Genomic DNA, 16,300 nt, shown 5'->3' with positions numbered 1-16,300 from the left:
TGCCACCTGCGAGCAACAATATGAAAGTATTAGAGAAACGGAGGTACTGTATACAGACACGGTGAGAGGGCAGACAGATGAGGCAGCGGACTGATATTTAATTAATAGAGAGAATATCATTTTGTCTGCCCTCTCTCGTCGTCTTTTGCAATCAAGATCTAAAGCCTTTATTTGCCACATGCTCGTCCATGTGTGAAAGAGAGGAAGGAGGAAAGGTCAAGGATAGGATAGGATAGGATAGGGGGAAAAAAACCCAGAGGAAAATAAACACAGGCTGGTGGGTGAATACAAAAATAGAAAGAGAGATTATAAAAAAGATATGTAATGTAGAAGAGTCCTTCAAAAAACGGCCTCAAGACTTAATCAATTAAATTAAAGTCAACTGAACCCATTTCTAATTTAAATGTGTGTTACGCTAAATTAATAATACCAGCAGTACAAGCACAAGGACAGTAATTAATACCTACTGTACATAGCAGTTGGGCACCGCTCATCTTTTTCATTTTTTGTTCTTTCTTTTTTTGTTACATTCAAAACTATCTTGATGTAATGCAGCAGGTCAGTGTTGTAACAGTTGCTGGAGCACAGGCCACCTCAGCAGAATACAGTAACAGTAACAGTTGCTGGAGCACAGACAGGCCACACCTCACAGACAGGCCACCTCAGCAGATTTTTTGCCAATGCAGCCCCCATGTAGTGTAGCACTCATATCTTACTAATGGACTTCCCTGTCTCCTACTGGCACGGGCCACGTTTTCAGAAAAATAACACGGTCAGGTCAAAGAGTGCAACTTTAAGTAACTACAACCCACAGCAGGGCTATAGCTGCAGCAGCATCTACTGTGGTCTTTGTAGCAAAACCCCGCTTACAGTTACTACGTTTGCTGAGTTCATGTTGTATTTGTTGTGACAACAACAACTGAACACATTTGGAAGAGACCCGAATATTCCAGGTTACAGACCAATAAAGACATCAAAATCTTTAAGGGCTAGCTTTAGAGGGGAACAATTACTTGCATTATAATACATTATGCATTTAGCCAAAATATATATAATGATAATGAATTTCATTTTTATAGCGCTTTACAATGGTTCATTCATTCATACATTGGGAGGTGAAGCGGCGAACAGTCGACGCCAGCGTCTTCACTTCCCACACCAATGGTGGCAAGCTCACACCAACCAACTCATTGGAGGCAATGTATAGGGTTCAGTGTCTTGCCCAAGGACACTTCGACATGTGGACAGGAGGAGCCGGGATTCGAACCACCGACCCAGGGATCATTGGACGACCTGCTCTACCTCCTGAGCCACAGCCGCCCATATATATATATATATATATATATTTATATTGTGTGCGTGTGCATATGCGTGTGTGTGTTTGTGTGTGTGCGCGTGTGTCTGTGTGTGTATATAATCTCATATCAACTCTCACAGGGTGTATCCACAGTGAGCAGGAAGCACTGGGGTAGTGTAGAAGTACAGCTTCTCGCTATAGTGGTGAAACATTAACCCGCAAGGAAATCATTTGTTCAGGATTGGGAATCACACACACATCACCGCATCACAGGCAAAAAAAAAATTCTATGCGCGAACATGCCGGCAAGTTTAGAAGCCATCCCACATGCAGATTATCAAAGCTTTAGCCTCAGGCACGCCAAACATTAGAAATACACATTTTCATAACGCAGAGAAGCATGATAAGTCTTTGTCATCCCACTACTATGCTATACTACATCAGTGATTTTGCTTCAACTTCCATTACTTTAGAAGTGACTTCTGTTGCTTTTCCTATAATAGGAATAAGCAATGAAGCATAAGGCTTAAGTTATATTTCTTCACCTCTGTGTGTGTGTGTGTGTGCGTGCGTGCGTGCGTGCGTGCGTGCGTGCGTGCGTGCGTGCGTGCGTGCGTGCGTGCTTGCGTGCGACTGTGCGTGCGACCGTGCGTGCGTGCGTGTTATAGTAGTCGTAGTAGCAGGCTGGTGTTTGCAGTTCAGCTTACTCTACGGGAAGTGCAGTCTTTCACTCAACAGAACAGTTAGGGAGTCACTTGGCTCCATGGACACATGCCAGATTCCCTTTTTGGAATCATGCCAGCCTTTATGCCTGCAAAAGAGCCTGTTAAACGACGAACAAAAGACATGCTAAGTAGATTGTTTTTAAACAATTAAGACAGACGTTGAGACATTAAAAAAAAGAAAGGGTCTGAATTCTGAAACTACAATCTACGTTCATCATTCAAATACATTCGATTTTGTTAACATGCATGTCATACAAGCTAGAATCCAACTGCCTATGTAATGGCATCCCCAATCATCCTGTGTCCACACACACAATTTAAAAAGGGCATTCAAATAAAAATCCTTAGTGTACAAATGGAACCAAGTGGACCAATTAAAGTCTGTGGATTAGGGGCTGTGGATTTTGGAGAGATGACATTCCACATCCAGGTCAAAGTCCAGAGGAGCTTTGACACTGCTAGACTGAGGCTCGCTACTAGGGGTGTCGAATTAGAATCGTGATTCCGTTATGAACGATTCAAAATTGATTCATAATTTCCAAAAATCGTTTTTTTGTTTGGTTTTTTTTTTTCGATTTTTTTTCTGGTTACAGTTACAGGAGTTTTCACTACATGGTGTCTGTGATATGAAATGTAAGCTTACCCTAATCACAGTAAACATGTCTTCAGTCATTTTCAAGTTACTGTAGTACTGTAAGACTGGAGTAGATTGTGATGAAATCCTATGTATTGAATCGAGAATCATTTTGAATAGAAAATCATTTTTAATCTGGAAAAAATGTTTTTGGATTGAGAATCAAGTTGAATCGAATCGTGACCCCAAGAATCGGAATCGGAATCGAATCGTGGGACACTCAAAGATTCACAGCCCTACTCGCTAGCTTTATGTTACCACACTTCCAGTTCAACCAGGGACCTGACACCTAACTACATGACTACCTAGCTTGTGTGTGTCCCACGGGCCCTGTCAGACAGCTACTCAAACTCTGCCACAAGACAGCAGCAAGACAGTAAAACAAGCTGTTAAACTTTATCTGTGTCATAACTGACAAAATAATATACCACACACATGCCAGGATGTTAGAAATAGATTTCCCTGAGGATCTTCCGCCGTGTGTGTGTGTGTGTGTGTGTGTGTGTGTGTGTGTGTGTGTGTGTGTGTGTGTGTGTGTGTGTGTGTGTGTGTGTACACAATATACCATTTCCAAGTTGTCATGAACAAAATCTGGACATTATGAAATGAAAGCCTCAGATTCAACAAATGTTAGAATTAACAAAATGACCTAATGAACGTTGCACACAGGGAAGATCTAGTGAAACCACACCTACTATACTGTGTGCATGCCAAGATTGAGCACATATACTGCACTATTCCAGACTGAATCATCCTATTAGCCTGTGCATTCAGAGGGCCATTAGCATTTAAATATGCAGGAGCAGTGCTCCTTTGAAAACACCATTTTTACTCTGCTGTGAGCGTGAGGAGAGTTCTCCAGTTGTCATAAATAGCCTTTTTTTAATTCAAGGACCTTTTCAAATGTCAGGGCCAATCAAACAGCATGACAGGTCCTCTGGGTGGGAGGGAAAAAAATACAGCTTGGAGGGCAGAGAAGAAAAGAAGGCTTATCATGCATATTCATGCGTTCAGATAGTTCAATGTCTGTGGTTTCAGAGAATTGTAAGCAGCGGCAAAAACTGTTTGCGAGTTAACAGCCTTGAGTTAAAGGTTGTTTTGTTGGATTTGTTGTTGTTTTTTAACGTTTCTCAACTCCTTCACTGCACCACACCACATCCAAAATGTCAATGCCACAGCCGCACAATGAGCAAAGCGACATGTGCTCGCCCAGGAGTGACTCCCAAAATACCAACTCCCAACACTTTTTCCATATTCTCCCTCCGTCAGCAAATTCGGGCCAAAAAGTTTTCTCTCTGAAGTGTTGCTCAGCAGAAAGAGCCAACAAACAGAGCCATCTCTCTGCTGGCTGGCTGGGGCCCCACTTCAGCATTTTAGATGTCTCTCTCAGTTTACTAGTTTCCCAACATCAGCAGGATGGAACCTCCTGACACAAGTCTATGTCAGCTGGACAGGATTGGGGGGGGGGGGGGGGGGGGGGGGGTCGGCCAGGCACACAATGGAGCCCCCCCTCCACACACACAACCTCCTCGCTCTGACTCGCTTGAGACACTATGCAGGAGAGAAAGTGGAAAGGAAGGAAAGAGAGAAAGGAGGAAATAAAACAATACCTTTTAACTGTACATTCCCTGTGTGTGTGTGTGTGTGTGTGTGTGTGTGTGTGTGTGTGTGTGTGTGTGTGTGTGTGTGTGTGTGTGTGTGTGTGTGTGTGTGACTGTGTGTGTGTGTGTGTGTGTGTGTGTGTGTGAGTGAGAGAGAGAGAGAGTGCACGTGCGTGCCTAATCCACATCAGGAGTTGAACGCTGCGCCAGCACAACTGGTGGGAGCAGTGTTGCTCACCTCCCCACCTATTTTCTCACTTTTTTCTGCCATCCTTTCTTTCTCTCAGCCGTCCTTCCTCCCTCGCACTCTCTCTCTCTCTCTCTCTCTATCTCTCTCTCTCTTCAAGCCTTTGAGTATGAACAGCATTGGCAGTAGCTAAAAGTGTTGGTTTTATAACAATGCTTTACAGAAAGCCTCCTCTCTGCCCCGATGAGAAGTGCAGGCAGTCAAGAACTCCCGCTGTGTGTAGCCTACATGATACTCACACACTTGCATGCAAAAACCTATGCACGCACGCACGCGCGCGCACACGCACACGCACACGCACACACACACACACACACACACACACACACACACACACACACACACACACACACACACACACACACAATTGATTTCTTACATGCAAAAACCGCGCGTATTGATTTCTAATCTTCCGAGGTCTGTATAAGAAACTTTCTGCCAGGTGTGGAGCGTGCAGACTTCTTTGCCAATTGGGAGGAGAGAGAAGCTCAGTCAATTATTCTTCCATGGGCAAACCAACACGTGCTCGCACAACACATGCATTGAACATACAGTATGTACACTACAGTGCAAACTGCACCATCTCATTACAGTTTAATGCCTCCCTTTTAGGTCATCATCTCTGCCCCCTCAGTACTCCATCATCCTTCCACCTATAATGAACGTATACATGCAATTAAGAGCAATTAGTCCATCTTTTAGGGGAGACGGGGCCAGTCATTAAAAGAACGGGAATGAATGGCCCTCCGTAGTGCAGTGCTTTACACCAGGTGGGAGGTCATTAGCGAGCCCAGCGATGTGAGCAAACTCCTGCCGTCATAAATACAAGAGGACAGTAAACAACCTTCACCACAATCCCCACAGCTGCAAGGTAAATAATTTACTGACGGCGCGCAAGCATGAGCGGCTGAGCGTGTACAGCACAGATGAGATGAATGTTCGTTGGTTTCAGGAGCCCAGGGATTATTGGAAAATAAAGCTATTTTGTTTGTCTTCCAAATTGAGCCGTTTTCCAGTTCCCACTCATCACACATCAGGGGACTGAGAATGGATATGGTAGGACACACAATGAAGGAAACTAATGCTGAGAAACGACAGGTTGCAGTAATGAACAGATGCAACATACATGCAATGCTGATATCAGTAAAACGGTTCATTATCGAATTATATCCAAAAAATACCCAGATTTAAGCCTATGCTATCTGTTGATGTATCATGTAGCCAGAATAAACTTTATTGTTACATCACAGAGGGACGAATTGTAACTATGTTGAAATCAGTCCTGTCTGTTTCTTAGCGAGATAAATAGAGAATGGCTGAGCTGATTTTCCCGGAGAGAAAACCCCCCCAAAAAAGGTCAAGGTCACAATCAAGTTCAAATTCAAAATAACTCCAGAACAGATGGCCATATTTTCAGAAAGCTTGGTGGGAATGGTCAGGACGGGCTGCCCCAAAGAGATGATACTGTTATAGGTCAAAAAGGTCAAGGTCACAGATGCTGGTGCGTGCAGGCCTTGTACCTCCAGGGTGTATTTGTTTAACCACTTTAGGCCTATGACGTCGAAATTAAAAAAAGAAAATTCTAAATCATGACAATTTTCGGAAAGATTTTAGGCACATTTTAACGATTTAAAAAAAATAGCAGACCTACAAGTTCATAGCGCGGCACTCGGTGCCGCGCTATGAACTTGTAGATCTGCTATTTTTCAATAGCTAAATTATAACATAATGTATGTAACCAACAAAAGGGGTTCCCGCTCAAAATGGGTTAACCACTTTCCCTGGCATCCCTATTTTGGGCATCGGCTCAAATGTTTCAAAATCCTTTTTCACCTTCCAAATATTTTCAAAATAGCAGATCTACAATCTCAGATAGGGCTATTTTAGAAAACCTTGTAATAGAGCTTAAGTGCTTAATTAAAAGCAGTAAACCGCTGGTCCACTGCCAACTTGGATCATAGCTGGTATTGATTCTACATTACATAGAATATATAAGCCCCTGGCGGTTTGTGTACACAAACACAATATGTGACAGCAGGAGCAGTAGAACTGTAGCAAGAATGTAAATATAGCAACAAAAAACTGGCCCCACACTTGAGGAAGATGCACAAGAAAATGCATGCACGCGCACACACCCACGAGAGGCTCAGGTCAGCCAGTATCTTTGAGGCAGCGCTGGGCAAACAGACCTTTATCAGTGAACAGAGTTAGACACCTGCTGTAATCCATTTTCTAGTCCCCCTATCCTTTTTGTTTTTCTCAGTCTAAACCATCGTTCTTCATCTTCACAATCTCAAACACCATTTGTACACTCGACAAAAATTGAACAGACACACAAGCAAGCTATCTATGCCAGGTGTTGGGGAACAAGAGGAAGCTTCATTTAGGCTACATGCAAAGGAAAAGTCATTCTTTGAGACAACAGTAGTACCACCAGCCGATATATCATGAAATAGTTCAACCACAACCCTTGCTGAAGTCACAGGTTGCACCGTGCCCTCGCGTTACTTATCACTCCAATGATAGAATTTCTTCGAAGGTAATATTTTAGTTAAAGGCATTACATTATTAAGGACAGGATCTGAGATAAGAACTGCGTTTCCCCTTGTTAATTCTATGCACCTGAGGAATAATTAAATTCAATAGCAGGAGAACTGTTGAGTGATAGCCAAGTCTAACACAGAAAAACTAGACACTGGGGGGGGGGGGGGGGAAAGAGTCTCTTAAAAAAGGAAAAACTGCAGCTACATCCCAAGGTCTAAAGGCCTACATCCTCCTCGCTCTGTAATTTTTAAGAGCTGGCTGAGTGATTGACATTAGGCTGTACGTTTTGGGCCCTTGGCAGATGGCATATTGTAATTTCACACCCATTACCTCCTCTTGACAATGCATAGCGCAATCACAGGCTAGTAAAACCCTCTCAAACCAGCTCCTATGGGAACCTTTAGAAGGCGTTAGTGGCTTTGCCATTACGGGCGAATTCTCAGTAGAATTCACAAGAGCTATTTCAACAGCGTCCAAATTACTGTGTTAAATGGAGAATTAGGTACTGAGAATATATTAACCAGTTGAAATTGCATTGCTGTGTTTGACTTCAGACGGGCAGTCAAAACACAATTCAATCATTAATTAATATTGCCTTTTCTTTTTTCCTCTGTCTAGTGTCTACTCTCGTAGTCTGTGCACATGCTGCCCTTCATGTAAAAAATATCACACTCATATGCAGTGTTACGTCGTCATTTAGTGACCATAGACTCCCATAGACTTGGCTGCCATATCTTCAAAAGCCATGCCCCTCAAAAATATCCATCAGTTACTTTTCTGACCAGACCCATTTTATGAGAATTAACTAAATGAAACAGCTGGGAAATTAACAGTTTCATCGCCGGGGTCGTGGGATCGTGTTTCAGGCTTCATCATTGCCTTTGTTTAAAAGTTACCTTTGAACAGCCACTGCGCCGCAGGCCGCCGAGTTGCTACTTGCTTGTCATGAAAATCTACTTTAAAACGGTGTAATCACTTGTCAGTGTTCAAAAGTACCGTATTCCAAAGTGGCGATCACAACAGCGCGGACGAGGAAGCGCAACGCTCCGCGCCACCCCCTCCATTGTAATGAATAGGGACTCAAAAACCCATTTTGACCTGAGATCAGATTCTAAAAATGTCTTCTACATCCAGACAGTTTTCTGAAAAAGCTATGATTCTATGTCAGTCGTTCTTAGATTTTTCAAAATTAGCAGACCTACAAGCACGTAGCGCGCGACTCGGTGGCGCGCTATGAGCTTGTAGATCTGCTATTTTTCAATAGCTAAAGCATAACATAATGCTAACAAGTCAACAAAAAAATAAGTAAGAGTGACTATCCTACATAAATAATAGTGCATTTGCAATAGCTTTGGTTATACTCGCTTTGGTTACTCTCCATAAAAGATGTAGAACACAGCAACATGGGTACTGTACACACACCACTATGAACAGTATACAGTACTACAGTAAAGTACAACTTCCATTCAACATTACATCACGCAGCTCAGCTAATACAAAGACAACCGCACACCATAGGAACAGGTGGCGAGCAACGGAAGAGGCAGCACCAGGGCTTTCAGGAGCCATCATCATCATCATCATCTTTGCCTGCATCGGCGCACTCACGTTCCCATCAGCTGGCTGCTGACTTACAGTATAAGACAGCACAGGCGCACGAGATGATCCCATCTTTACAAGTACGCTGTAGGAGATGAGCCATGTAAAACAGTGCTCCCTACAAACACAAATCATGTTCGTAATCACAGTTCACCGATTCCACCAGTCACTGGGGAGCATCTGTTGAGGCAAAATGGTCTCTTCACCCCCCCCCCCCCCCCCCCCCCCCCACACACACACCAACACACACACACCAACAAGTGCATCCTGTGTGCACAATGTCATAAATATTAAAGTGCTGGTTTGCATTTCCCGGGCGTTGGTGATAAATCAAAAGGCCTGATAGGAGCTGCCATGTACATTGTGATTCCATATGTGTGATGCATTTGCCTCGGGTGGGGTGGGGTGGTGGGGGACAACTCTTCACTTTCATATCCGATTCTGAATACATAAAGGCGAGGGAAGACGTGAGGGGAAGTTCAGCCCCCAGTGGAGCTGAACAGACAGAGGATGAGGGAGGGGATGGGGAGAGAGGTGTGTAGTGGAGGGGACTGGGGAGGGATGTAGGCATCATGGATGGAGGGAGACAAGGAAGGAGGAGTCTTCCTGTATCTGTTGGAAGGCGGGTGACAGTTCACAAAGCATGGGATGAGGAAACCAAGTGGTGGGGGAAAAAACAGTTACTGCATAGTCATAGTGCATACCATAACAACGGTGAGCATTCACCAACAAGGCCAATACAAAAGCAAAAAGTAATCTCTCATCTGCACGTATTTCACATATTTCTTCCTCGCATTCATGATAATTGACCACCATCTCCTATGAAGACAACGGAGACATTTTTAAATTTGTCATTTGTCAGAGCTTAAAACAGGTGTTTCATCTCCCAGCTCTGTGCAGAAAAGAGGTTGCACGTCTCACAGTCAGCATATCATTAATATGGGAGGGGGGCCCTTTTCTCGGAGGGTCGGACCGTTGAACATAGTTCCACGGTGACAATGCCCATGGGGAGGGGAGCAGATGTCCACTGCCAGCAGCAGCAGCACATCTGCATACAGCCAGTAGTCCCCACCCCTTCACTGGTCAAACAAAGGAGCACTCGTCCACTTTTCAGAGATTTCTTCCACTTCAGCCTCCATATACACAGAGGGGGAAAAATAATGTGTATATTGGTTTGTCTTTTTATAAGCAATTCCCACTTGGCCCTGGTGTTGTCCTCCAGTTCAAGTTGTACTATCAGCCTATTTGGTGTTTTTAGTCATTCGGTCAGCCAAATAAGCATGTTTTGATAAGTTGATACCAAACTTTCTTAAATGGAAATTGTGTGTAGTGTGTACGTACATACACACACACACACACACACACACAGGTTGCAACTTAAAAGACACAAATAAATCATAGTGCCTGTATTTGTTGTTAAGGCTTGGCTTCATTTGCTATTCCAAACCCACTATCGTTATGTGTGCATGGGTCATAAAACCACACGCACACACCAAATAGAAAAGAACCAAGTTCATGAACGTGTTCCCTTCGCTGACTTCCAGAACAGGCTCACACTGACTGACTGACTGAATATAAACTACTGACTAGACTTCATGAAGATTAGATGACTCAATCATAACGACGAGTTAAAAGAAATGCTACGCGATAACGCAAGGGTCTTCCAAAACACTCCCACGCAGCTGCTGCTCTTAAACTTAATTACGAATGTAATATGTCGCTTGCCGACAAGAACATGTATGCGACGCAGCGACACCGTTTGTGACAACGGCGTACAAATGAGGCTTTATCATCCTGCTTGGTGGTGATGGCGCAGGCACACACATGGACATGAGATGCGATGAGTGCAGCTTTCCAAAGTACCCCAGCAGTGGAACAACACTCACTCACACAATTATTTTCACCACCCTTGTGCAATAATCTTAATTCTTAAAATCCTACCTCTCGACTGTGTGGCTGTTTACTGGGAGTTCAAACGCCGGCTTTCGTGCTCCGAGATTAGCTCAACGGGCACCGACCGCACTTCATATATCTCGATAAGATAATGATCCACCTTGAGATGGCAATACAAAAAAAAAAAACTTAAATCCGAAACGGGACAATCTCCGCCACAGAGAAACCGTTTCTGATCTCTCTCTTTTTTAATTCCAAAACAAACAACTAGCCTTTGCTCTCTCGATGTTGTCAGGTTATCCCACTGTTTACTAAAACGGTTCATAAACACTGCTATTCTTTCCTCCTGCAAGAATTGAGAGGTGTGTATCAGTTTGTTTTTCCCTTTTTTTTCTCCTCTCGCTTTTTGAATAAGGCGGAGCCTTGGCCACCTCGCTTACACGCGCACGCACACACACACAGCCTACATACAGTAGAGTAGGCTAGGCTACACGTTGAAGTTGTTGATGATGGTCGTGGTGGGACTGGACTGGGACAGTCAGTGGACATGTTCGAGAAAGCAGAGTTCGGTATGCACAATTTACACTGTCTGTGAGTGATGATGTCTGATTATGTGCTTAATTGCCTTGCAGCTTGTAAATGATGCTGAGAAAAAAACGAAAAAAATGTGTACCATCATGGGCATCATCACTGACACTACAAATTAATGGTGGCACGTGTTATGTCGATGCTCCTTGTGTGAAAATGAATGCACTCACAGTCTCACTCACAGACAGACTCACAGCCTAACTAATCTATTCGATCCGTGCGCTGTGTGTGTGTGTGTGTGTGTGTGTGTGTGCGCGAGAATTGCGAAATAAAGATACCGTAGGTAGCCCTAGATATGGTCACTCACTGCTGCTCATCTTCACTCATCTCTTTCTTGTCCTGCATTTATAAGGCAGCAGCACTGTCCGCAGCTGCAGTTTGATGTCATGTTTAAAACATGCAATCTATCTTGTTTCCTTTTATGGCCCATTCTCAGGGGCAGAATGCTTGTGGGACTTCCGTTCATTCACCCAAGATCGCCCTGCCATATAACATGGCACAGATGGCAGAAGGGATCTTTGGAATTCCTGCTTGCTTTACTTCCCACAGAGTTTTCCCAACACCAGTCAAGCACGACACTTCAGTACTACACTAGGTACTTTGGTTTAGTTTAAAGGTGGTGTAAATGATTATTATCATTATTATATTTACTTTGTATTAGTATTATACCGATTAAAAGGCGGGGGTCTATCTCCATCTCCAGCTCGGATACCAAATTTATTCCATCACGGATTCCAATTTTTTTCAATCAGAAGAGAACTCATACTGGATATTGAAATTTGAAAATAAATAAAGACAAAATTGGAACTGGAAAACTATTCAATTGAATAAATTATCTTTCTGTGGGGTTATCCCCATGATTGGACAAAATGTCCAGACATGAAAATGTATTTTCTGTGTAGTGTAATGAGCTGGGGAGACCTTCATATATACTCTAAGGGGGAGAGCCCTTTACTGAACAAACAGGCATCCTGACCATGAACATATATACTGACTGTCACTTCTAAATGGCTGTTATATTTCACAAGAATTGCTCATTTATAAATTAACATAACGTCATGTGTTCCATCTCCTGTGAGAATTAAACATTTCTATTACTCCTTCCATGTCGAAACAGTGCAATACTGAATGTAATGTGATTTTGAGTGTTATAGCAAATACACCAGATGTTGAGAGATTCTGTAAAGTGATGTGATAATGTGACTTGTGTACATTGTAAAAAATAAATAATAGAAAATACACCAGATGTTAATTGTTAATGAGGTGTAAGGTCTAATCCTGGCGTAGGGAAATTACTGTTTTGGATGTGGGTTTTTTCGTTTGACTATAGTTTGGAGGAAGTGTTTCTCACTAAGGTTTTAACGTACCAACCTCTCATAAATCCTCACAGCTTGGATATAAAACAGACTGCTTGTGTTTAGGTAATGTCCATTATTGGCGAGGGATTTGCAGGTAGCAGGGATGCCAAAGAACAGAGTGAAGGTCCTAGCAAAGGTTCTGTCTCTGCACTTACTGGCCACATATGGAAATTGTATCCCTTCCCTATCACTAGGAGGACCTAAACAGTGGTATGCCACTGGCCATGACTATATTCCCTCTAAAATTCTCAGAGACTCAGCCATCTTATAGCTCCAATCATCACCCACATAATAAACCTCTCCATCAAACATGTCCCCCAAGACTTCAAACTGGCCAAAGTAACCCCCCCTGCACAAGAAAGGGAGCAAATTAGACCCCGGCAACTACCGCCCTGTTTCTATTCTAAGCTCCATCTCTAAATGAATGGTCTATGAACAGGTTGAAAAGTATCTTGCCACAAAAAAAATAATGTACAAATTCCAATCTGGCTTCAGAACATCCCACTCCACTGACACATGCCTACTCTATTTGAGCGACCACATCAAACAAGAGGTGGATGCTGGCAAATACTGCGGCATGGTCATGCTGGACCTCCAAAAAGCTTTTGACACTGTGAACCACTCCATACTGGTAAACAAGCTAAAAGCAATTGGTTTTGATAGCACATCAGTGAGGTGGATGCAATCCTACCTGGAGGGGAGAGAACAGATGGTGGAGGTGAACGGAACACTGACCCCCCCCACCTGAGTTGTGGCGTTCCACAAGGAAGCATACTGTTCCTAATATATGTTAACGACATGACATCAGCTTGTGACTGCAACTTGTTCCTGTTCGCAGATGACTCAGCACTGCTGGTCTCGGACAGGAACAAGCTGCAGGTTGAAAAGGCTCTGAGCTCGGTAGAATGTGCACCTGGCTCGCTGATATCAAATATTTGTACGTCTCTAATTGATGAATTGAACATGGTGGGCCCTATTGTAAACACGTGTAATACTTTATGGTGTCGTCCACAATTAACAGTTTTGTATTGAGTTGTGCTTGAAATGTACTGTAATTCTCCAATCTGTTCATTCAATCAATCAAGCCACTAACTGACTGTACAACTCAATTGTCAACTAAAATGTCATGATTTTGATTGCCGTAGAAGCAGATTGACAGAAAGACAAAGAGACACATACAAATCCTGGATTTATATAAAGATATGTCATATCATGTGGAAATGTGCATGCGTGTGCCGTGTGTGCATGTGGAGAACGGTGCTTCATCTTCTTGAAAGTCTTTCTGGTCAGTTTGTCTGAGCTCCACATTATGACAGGAACAAACCCAAATATTACATGAAAAACGGCAACCAACAACCAACAAGGCATGTCATTATAAGCAAAACATATTTTTCAAATATATTATAGGCATAAATAGCTGTTCTCATAATGCAGCGCGACGTGACGCATTGTGAGCTTATGTAGATTGGCTAATTTATCAATGATTTAAATTAAACTATTGCCAAACAATATGCCAATGTCTTGTGTCAATGTAATAAGGTGTTACATTACATTACAGGATCATGATGTATGATGAAAAAAACAATAAAGTGGCACACTGAATTAATTACTACGTGGCAAAATGATTCCATTCTCATCTACATATTACTTTACTAATAAGTTGATAAAAAACACAGGTACATCATTATTGTACCAGCTGTTTTGGTTGTTTAGTAATTTTCTACCCAATTTGGTCTTTGACAATTCCTCACTGCCAATCACATACTGTATGTCTCCTCTGATACAAATAAATCACCAGCCAAATCTTTTCACCTGCCGCTGACAGTAAGGGGTTTCACTGTGAGAGCGTAATGCGTGCAGAAGAACCATAAACTGTAAAAAAAACCCGTGTGAAGTGAGTGGTGCAACTCCGTGTGGGGGTCCCCAGGGGTCCCGGAACATCCAGACCCCCAGGAACATGCCCAGGGGGCTGGGACGGTTCCGGTAAGCCGCCCCGTGTCCCAAACGGTTGAGAAATGACAGAGTTACCGTGTGGGGGTCCCCAAGGGGTCCCTCTACTGTACTTTACTGTCACTGTACTGTACTGTCACACCCGAAATCATCATATATACAGTTTATGTGTGTGTGTGTGTGTGTTAGGCTGCGGCTGCGCAACAGTGACACTTGGTTGTGAAAACCAACCAAACGCTATTTTCGTGCTCGGACACAGCCAGCCAGCCAGCCAGGGACACAGCCAACCAGGGACCCAGGGACACACAAAGCTCCGTAATGGAGTGGCTGCAACACTCAAAAAAACACCATCCCTTCCAGTTCTGCTCCCTGTTGAAACCTCTAGGAGTCACTAGTGCAGCGAGGAGGAGGGTGTGGCCCATGGGGAGGGTTTGAGCGCCCTGCTGAGCCAGAAGCAACGCGGAGAAATCAAACCCCAATCTCCACAGTGGTGGGCAGGAACTTTAACCATGAACCACCTGAACATCATTCTTGTAAAATATAGCCTATATACAGTATGGTCATGTTTGGTCATTACAGCCTTGACTTGACTTGGTTATGTTTACACAAGGCTATACAATATGGCAGCATGCACAAAGAGACATTTATGTAAATAATCCATTTGTCTCCATACTAAAGGATAAAGCGATGATGAGAGATGATGTGTCATAAATGTCTTGTGTCGCTCGGCAAAAGTTAGATCTTTCCAATTGAAACAAGTGCCGCTCTCATCACCCATCCATCATCCCAAGAGTCTGGTTTGTATGCAATCAGCACAGCACTAATAAACCAACATATTATTCAACATGCTGTGATTTGAAATTATGATTTGCTTTTGTTAATACACCAGTTGTTCAAGGCTGACTGTCAACACACAAACCCCCTCTAATCCATCCACTATGCTGTAGGTATTTGAAAGGATCAGTAATGTGTGACTGCATATTTCTTGCAGAAAGACATTATTTCTCCTCTCCATTCCTCCTGGCAGAGATCTGAGTGTTTGACCTTTTTAAAATGCAAAGCGATTCTGTGACTCCGGAGAGCGAATGGGAGACTCATGATTGTGCTACTAAATTTGAGGGACTTATGCAGTAACTCACAGAGAGGGAGAGCTGTTCCACGCCTGGTGGTTGTCTTGACTTGGTTATGTGGATACAATAACACCTCCAAGGGTTATGTTAATCTTTAAAGACAGGTTATTCTTATGCTGTGCCACACTTTGCCTCATTTGAATGAATATTTTACTGCAACCTTGGATCGGTCTTTCCCTCTCCATCTCACTGGCTTATTGTGTTATACTTTTTTTTCCTACTATACACACGCAAATGTGGTTCTCTCACCAGTCTCTGAGCTTGCTTTACCAGCAATGTTAGAAGCATCTCCTCCTGGCATGACTGCAGTTTTCAGTTCATTCTTGACGATCCAATCCACCTGCACTAGTCAATCCATCCACTCACCCTGTCACCCACCCCACCAGTCCATCTAAAGGCCTATTCATAGTCTGGATTTCCGGTGGTGAGGTGACCACCGCTCCGGTGTTGAGCTGACCACCGGAGCTGAAATAACGTTGAGCGGTGGTGAGTAAAAACAGAGAGAAGGGCTGGAGCAGTGGCGGTGGTTTGCTCTTCACCGCGGCTCGTGACGTCATGTTGTAGTTCGGTGGTCACCTCACCACCGAAAATGTATTAAAGATCCATCAATCATCCCACCAGTGCATTTACCTGCCTGCCTGTCTGTCTGTCTGTATGCCCACCAGCTTGCCCATCTGTCTGTCTGTCTGTCTGTCTGTCTGTCTGTCTGTCTGTCTGTCTGTCTGTCTGTCTGT

The 16,300-nt window shown here is 43.4% G+C and overlaps 1 protein-coding gene across 5 annotated transcripts in view; it reads right to left on the bottom strand.

The window, feature by feature from the left end:
* The window catches only part of ctbp2a (C-terminal binding protein 2a), a 111,229-nt gene that overhangs the window by 91,097 nt on the left and 3,832 nt on the right, over nucleotides 1–16,300 (bottom strand). Inside the window, exons 1-2 of one of the 5 annotated variants that reach the window (XM_079513008.1) lie at nucleotides 11,012–11,065; nucleotides 10,589–10,700 (exon numbers count right to left, since the gene is read on the bottom strand). The exons of 2 other annotated variants lie outside the window; for them this stretch is intronic. The gene's annotated coding sequence lies outside the window, so the exon portion shown is untranslated. Of the gene's footprint in view, nucleotides 1–10,588; nucleotides 11,216–16,300 lie in introns of those variants that run through there. 2 more of the 5 variants (XM_079513007.1, XM_079513011.1) reach the window with 2 other exon arrangements.

This window comes from Electrona antarctica (genome assembly GCF_951216825.1).
Source record: "Electrona antarctica genome assembly, chromosome: 10".
Classification (NCBI taxonomy): domain Eukaryota; kingdom Metazoa; phylum Chordata; class Actinopteri; order Myctophiformes; family Myctophidae; genus Electrona; species Electrona antarctica.
This window is presented reverse-complemented; position numbering and strand designations above follow the sequence as displayed.